Source organism: Cnephaeus nilssonii (genome assembly GCF_951640355.1).
Source record: "Cnephaeus nilssonii genome assembly, chromosome: X".
In the NCBI taxonomy this organism is placed as follows: Eukaryota; Metazoa; Chordata; class Mammalia; order Chiroptera; family Vespertilionidae; genus Cnephaeus; species Cnephaeus nilssonii.
Genome location: NC_137071.1, coordinates 35,166,870 through 35,174,536, shown reverse-complemented (window position 1 = coordinate 35,174,536; position 7,667 = coordinate 35,166,870).

Below are 7,667 nucleotides of genomic sequence, written 5' to 3'. Positions count from 1 at the left end.
AAGGAATAGTTCTCCTGGACCAGACTGCCACAAGGGTTCAAGAACTAACACAAGCCCTTCTAAGATATATATATATATATATACTAGAGGCCCAGTGCACGAAATTCGTGCACTGGTGGGGGGTGTCCCTCAGCTTAACCTGCACCCTCTCTAATCTTGGACCCCTCGGGGTTTTTAAACAGGCAGTCAGACATCCCTTTCACAATCTGGGACTGCTGGCTCCCAACTGCTCGCCTGCCAGCCTGATCACCCCCTAACTACTCCCCTGCCAGCCTAATTGACGCCTAACTGTTCCCCTGCCAGCCTGATCGTCCCCAACTGCCCTCCCCTGAAAGCCCAGTCACCCCCAAATGCCCTCCCCTGCATATTCCCTCTTTATTAGATAGGGTTTTTTTCTTTAACATATTGGACAGTGTACCTGCCGTGTCTTGACAAACCAGTAAAAATGTAAACCCAAACTAAAAGTGTCATAAAATAAACTCCTTAAACAGGAATTTCATGAGACCTTGGAAAGGTGATATCATGTGGTTTGTTTCTTCCTTTTTTCCTTCTCTTTCTTTTTCTTGATGTTTCATCTTTTGTCCTTTCTTTTCTCCTTTTATTCCTTTTCTGTCCTCTCTTTCTCTTAACTTTTCCATTGGTAGAATCGTCAGTACTTGAATCTGTCTTGCTTCCAGAAGACAAAGAAGAGGGAAACACACTGTCATCTGAAGAAAAAGATGATCTATGTTGGGATCGGCGGTGTTTCTGGTTTTGCTCTTTTCCTGGTTTGTTTGTCATTTCTGCCGGCCCCAGCATCTTCAGACTGGTGCGTGGGCACTTCTTATTCATGTCTACAAAACCTCCCTGGCTTGGTGAAAACTGTAGGGGAAAAGGCCTTCCTGGGTGGGCTCAAGCCCTGCCAAAGGTGCTGAGGAACCAAGGTGGGGAGCACCCACCACCACCCTTGCAGAGCCAACCTCCGGACGTTGGGGTACTCTCCAGTAATGTAACTGCAATGTCCCCGTTTGCCTTCAGAAATTAGTTGTAAGTGAAAGGTTTGCGACGCAGGAAACAAGACACAGAGTCCAGGCGTTGAAAAGGGGGGAGGTTTTAATCTTGCGCTCCCGGGCGAAACTCACCGGTCCGAGAGTGGGCCAGGGAAGTTCGCGCCAAAAAGGGGGCTTAGGTACTTCCTCTATACAGCTGTTTAGTGAGGGGAGGGTGGAGGGCATGAGAGGTGTGGAATTCCTGCCTTGGGCAAAGGTCTGGGAAGGCGCCAGTTATCTTTGTCACCATCTACCTTGCAGATGCTTGCATGGCTGTGGACTTTCCCCCTGCCTCAACCTAACAGTAAGTTACTTCCTATGTGAAACCCTACCTCAGACATTTCCTTTGCAGTTTCTAAAGATTTTAAACAAAACCCATTTACCTCCCTAACATGGTCAGAAGTTTCTACCCAATGGGAGAAGTTAGCTGGGCAGCATAGCCCAGATATTGCCCCCCCCCCCCCCCCACCTTACAATCTCCAATCACTGGGCTGGGGGCAAGGGAATTTCCAAGGCTCTAGGTGTGTGAGGGGGGGAATCACTCCATGTGGGCGCAGGCCCTTTGGAGGCTGACACCCCAGGCTGCCTCTCAGGCCTACACCCCCCACCCCCACCCCCACCCGCGGATGGGAGCTGATCACTGGGTGGGAGGGGGATAGGCAGTGCTGGCACCTCCCAGGCCCACAGCCCAGGCCCAGGTCCTGGCTGGGAGCAGATCAAGCAGGGGGGGTGGGGGTGGGGGTAGGGTGGGGGGTGGGGGAGGGGGAGGAGGAGGTGCTTGAGGCCTCCCAGGCCACTGCCCAGGTTGCAGCTGGGAGCAGATCAGGGGTGTGTGTGTGTGTGTGTGTGTGTGTGTGTGTGTGTGTATGTGCGCGCGCGCGCGAGCACGCCTTCTTCCAGGCCACTGCCCAGGTCCTGGCTGGGAGCAGATTGTGCGGGGGTGGCGGGGGGAGGTGCGCGCGGCCTCCCAGGCCACTGCCTGGGTCGCGGCTGGGAACAGATCACACAGGGGGGCGGGGGGGAGGGGCCTCCCAGGCCACTGCCCAGGTCTCAGCTGGGAGCAGATCATGCAGGGGAGGGATGTCACGGCTGGGAGCAGATCGTGGGGGTGGGGGGCGGCAGCCGCCTCCCAGGCCAACAGCCCAGGCCACATGCTGCCTGCTCTCAGTGGCAGCCCTCCCTGGGACTGGGGGACTTCGGTGGGCCTGAGAGGACTGGGCGCCGCCATCTTGTGTCTATGGGCACTGCCATTTTTGTCACAGAGTAATGGTTAATTTTATTAGATAGGATATTGATTTTTTACAGAGAGGAAGGGTTCAAGCACTAACACAAGCCCTTCTAAGACTCATATATATATATTTATTGATTTTTTACAGAGAGGAAGGGAGAGGGACAGAGAGTTAGAAACATCGATGAAAGAGAAACATCGATCAGCTGCCTCCTGCACACTCCCCACTGGGTATGTGCCTGCAGCTAAGGTACATGCCCTTGACCGGAATCGAACATGGGACCCTTGAGTCTGCAGGTCGACGCTCTATCCACTGAGCCAAACTGGTTAGGGCCCTTCTAAAACTCTTAACTGAAACAGGTTACCGGTTGTCCAAAAGGAAGGCTCAAATTTGTTAGAGGGAAGTACTAGTAAGCAGGCAGTATGTGCCATACCAGTCCTCAGCACCCGGCAACAGATTTGGGGATTCCTAGGGGAAGCAGGGTTCTGTCGAATTTGGGTCCCAGGATTTTCAGATCTAGCTAAGCCCCTCTAGGAAGCCTTAAATTGAAAGGAAAAGGCACCCATTAACTGAGGTCCTGAGCAAGAAAAAGCCTTCACAACCATAAAGGCAAAGCTCACTGAGGCGCTGGCCCTAGGGCTCCCAGATGTGATGCGGGACTTTACAATGGGGTAGCCCTAGGAGTTCTGACTCAGGAGTTGGGACCCTGGAAGAAACCAGTAGCCTACCTCTCCAAACAGATTGACCAGGTTGCCTCTGGGTGGCCCCCATGCCTCAGGGCCCTTGCAGCCACAGCCTTATTTGTAAAAAAGGCAGACAAGCTCACTCTAGGACAGAACTTAAATGTTAAAGTGCCTCATGCTGTTGTCACCCTAATGGAAGCTAAGGGGCAACATTGGCTGACCCATGCTTAGATGACTCAATCAGAGGGAACCTCTGAGCATGATTGTCTAGAAGTCCTACAAGAGGTTTACTGTAGCTGGCCAGATCTAACAGACTGGCCTCTACAGAATCCAGACTTAATTGTTCACGGACGGCAGTAGCTTCCTAAATGAAGGAAAAAAGATGAGCCGGTATGCAGTGATATCAAACTTTAAGATAATAGAGGCACAGACCTTCCTGAAGGATAATCAGTGCAGAGGGCAGAACTTTGGGCCCCAGTCAGAGCCTTACATCTCAGTAAGGATAAGCGTACCAACATCTACACTGACTCACGCTATGCCTTCGCCACCCTGCATATCCATGGGGCCATATACAAGGAAAGGGGGCTCCTGAAGGCTGGAGGAAAAGGAATAAAAAATCAGAATGAGCCCTAACCGGTTTGGCTCAGTGGATAGAGCATCTGCCTGAGGACTGAAGGGTCCCAGGTTCGATTCCGGTCAAGGGCATGTACCTTGGTTGCGGGCACATCCCCTGTAGGGAGTGTGCAAGAGGCAGCTGATCGATGTTCCTCTCTCATCGATGTTTCTGACTCTCTATCCCTCTCCCTCTCTCTTCCTCTCTGTGAATAAATAAATAAAATATATTTTAAAAAAATCAAAATGAGATCTTGAAGTTACTAGAAGCAGTCCGGGAGCCCAAGGAAGTAGCAGTCATCCATTGTAGAGGAAACCAAAAAGGAAAAGACTCAGTGTCAGAAGGGAACCATTGTGCAGACACAGCAGGAAGGCTAGCTGCTAAGGAGCAGGTGCTGTCATCGCAGATCATGCTGGTTCCTGAATTACCTGAACCTCCGAAATACACCCCTCCAGAAGAAGAATGGGCGCAATGAGAAGGGGGTAAAAGGACGAAAGAAGGTTGGTGGATACTTCCAGGTCATAGGGTTTACGTTCCAGAACAGTTAGCTCATAGAGTAGTTCTCCAGCAGCATGAACTTGCGTATTTAGGGAAAACGGCTCTAGAAGTTTTGTTAAGCAGATATTATCTAATTGCCCATCTCCCCTCCTTATGCGCCTCAGTCTCTCAGCCCTGCCTCCTCTGTGCACAGAACAATGCAAGGCAGGGTCCTGTGGGACCAATAGGAATTCAGCGCTGTGGGCAGGCTCCCTTGGAAGATCTAGAGGTAGACTTTACAGAAATAGGGCCTAGTAGAGGAAATAAATACCTTTTAGTTTTGTCTGCACTTTTTCAGGCTGGGTTGAGGCATATGCTACCAGCACGGAGAAGGTGAGAGAAGTCAATAAGGCATTACTAAAGGACATAATTCCGTGGTATGGAATGCCATTAACCATAGGGTCAAATAATGGCCCAGCCTGTTTTTTTTTAAAAAATAATATATTTTATTGATTTTTTACAGAGAGGAAGGGAGAGGTGCCCCTCTCTACCCAGCCTCATCCCCAACCCAAGCCTTCTTTTGATTGAAGTATACATACAGAAAAGTGTACATTTCATAAGCCTGATGAAATTTCCTAAATCAAACACATTCAAGTAATGAGTAGCCATTCAGCAAACAGAACATTGTTAGGAGCCCAGAGGCCCCTTGTGTTCTTTTCAGTCACTACTCACCCTTTGCCCGCTACATAATTAAAACAAATTTAACAACAGATTTATTTAGTTAGTTAGTTTTAAATTTATTTTTATTTTTTGTGAATCCTCACTCAAGGATATTTTTCCATTGATTTTTAGGGAGAGTGGAAGAGAGAGGGAAAGACAGAGAGAAACTTTGATGTGAGAGAGAGAAACACATTGATTGGTTGCCTCTTGCATAAGCCCCGACCACTGAGAAGGAGCCGGCAATCAAGGTACATGGCCTTGACTGGAATCGAACCCAGGACCTTTTGGTCTGCAGGCCAACGCTCCATCCACTGAACCAAACTGGCTAGGGCAATTTAACAGATTTAGAATGCTGCTTGTAAATTGAATTGCTATAAACAATATCATACTCTAACTATACTTGCTATATAGAAATAACCTTTTGTAATGCAAGCAATCATTTGTTATCAATTGAACTTTGATATACATCTGGTTTTGTTAAATCAGAGCACATTTTAAAATATAGGGTATTCCCCAAAAATGTATACACACACTTTGAATAATTATAAAGGCAGTGTTTATTAAAATGCATTTCATTTTCAAAATTGAGCTATCAGCTGTTAAAGTGTGTATACATTCTTTTGGGACACCCTATATTTTATTCTACACCCAAACTAGTATTACTGTTGAATTATTTGATAGCTTGAATTATTTATGACAGTTCACCTTCATTGGTAAAAGTAACTAAATTATTTGTGTATATATTGTCCTTTATGTTTAAAATAACATGACTAATAAAGAAATGTGGTTGATGGTTCATTCTATGACCAATCATTATTTTAGCACTATATATATGTGAACGTTATCCTTCAGTTTGTAACTGTGATAGTAGAATCTGCTGGAATTTGTGGGTTTGTGTCTTTATCTTATGACTAGGCCAACGTCTTTGCTCAAACTTGCCTTGATTCAAGCTTCTCTTAAAATGTTTCTCTTGCCCTTAATTTCAGTCTTTGATCATGAGCTATTTGGGTGCCCTACTATGTCTTTGGGGCATTAGGTATGTCCTAGGGTTGACCTCTTATGCAATTGTAAAAAAAATAAGAATAAACAGTTTAATTATTTGCTGTGAGAAATACAACTGCCATCTTGGGTAGGTAACAGAAAGCTGCAGTTCTCGCCTGGCTGGTGTAGTTCAGTGGTTGAGCATCGACCCATGAACCAAGAAGTCAGTTCGATTCGCAGTCAGGGCACATACTTGGGTTGTGGGCTTGATCCCCACTCGGGGATGGGCGGGAGGCAGTTGATGAATTGATGAGTGTCTCTCATCATTGATGTTTCTCTTTCTCTCTCCCTCTAAAATCAATAAACACATGTATACTTTTAAATCTTTATTTTTATTGATTTCAGAGAGAGAAAAATAGAAACATCAATGATGAGAGAGAATTATTGATTGGCTACCTCCTGCATGCCCCACACTGGGGATTGAGCCCGAAACCCGGGCATGTGCCCTGACCAGGAATCAAACCCCGACCTCCTGGTTCATAGGAGCCACATCAGCTGGGCAATAAAAGCATATTTTAAAAAAAAGAAAGCTGCAGTTCTCTAAACGTATTGCACATTATTAGATTCACAATGGGTGCTTGATAAATTTTATAGCTCCTTTTTCATTTGCATTACATTTTTGTATCATATGGAGTTTCATCTGCCATATGATTTAGTAAATGTTGGTAGGGCTCAGACATAAGTGTGGCAAGCTACATGGAACCAGACTGGGTTTTTGTCATGACCCCTCCTTTTCCCTGTCTACTCTGCCATTTCCCAGGCTCTAATGTTTCATCTCCTGCCCCCAACCCCTATTAGTCACTGTTAGGTCTGATCAAAGAATTGAATCAATACCCCCGCCCCTGGGAACTGACCTTTAGGCCACTTCACATTGGACATTCCACTTACTTAGACCACATTCCACTTGCTAAGACCATTATCTCTCCCCTCCGGAGTTTCCCAGAATCCGGACCTGCACAGAGAATTCTCAGCCCAGAAAAAGCCTGCCTAGAGTCCTTTAAAAACCTCTGACTCCCATCTTTGGGTGCTGGCACCATTTTGGGGCTCAGCCCATCTGGGTATCCAGATGACCTAATAAATTCATAATTCTCCACCCCTTTTGGCCCCTGCATTCCTCCTTCGGTGACCCTAACACTCACCCAAGCCTGCCTTCTTCTGGTAGTGTTCATTGCACTATTCTTTTTTAAAATTTTTATTTGTTAATCCTCACCTGAGGATATTTTTCCATTGATTTTTAGAGAGTGGAAGGGAGGGGTAGAGACATAGAGACAGACCAGGACCGTGATGGAGCCTGCAACTGAGGTACATGCTGTGGATGAAAGGGGCCACATGCTAACCTGACAAGCTCAGGGAAAGCCTGCATGGAGGTCGTGCAAACTCAGAGACCTAAAGTAATCACAAATGATGGTCTGAAATTAAACTTAAACTAAAAGCAGTTATGGTGGGTAGTTACATCGTAGGCCGGTATCTTCACTGACAAGGTCAACCTTTACCTTAACTGAGCCTATCTGTCTTTTTGCATCTGTAATAACATATCCTTGAAATGTCTGGGTAACTTGTAACTTTCCTTTTTCTGAACCCCTTGGGGCACAACCTAATGTACCTGGGTGCCAGGACAGATACCACAAATTCCTTCATTATTATCATGTTAATTTTTACTGCAGCCACCTAAGTATGTGTCTATTATTTTACTTTTTATCCAATCCCAGGGATTCCCCACTTTGCTTTCTCCTGCTTCTCTAGTCTATCACCAATGGATTTCATGTAACCCACCAGCGTCCCTTCCTTTAATTGCAATGTATAAATATAAATGTAACCCGCCATTCTCCAGAGCATTATCTCAATTCATTGAGGTTCTGCTTCCTGGCAAATGTCG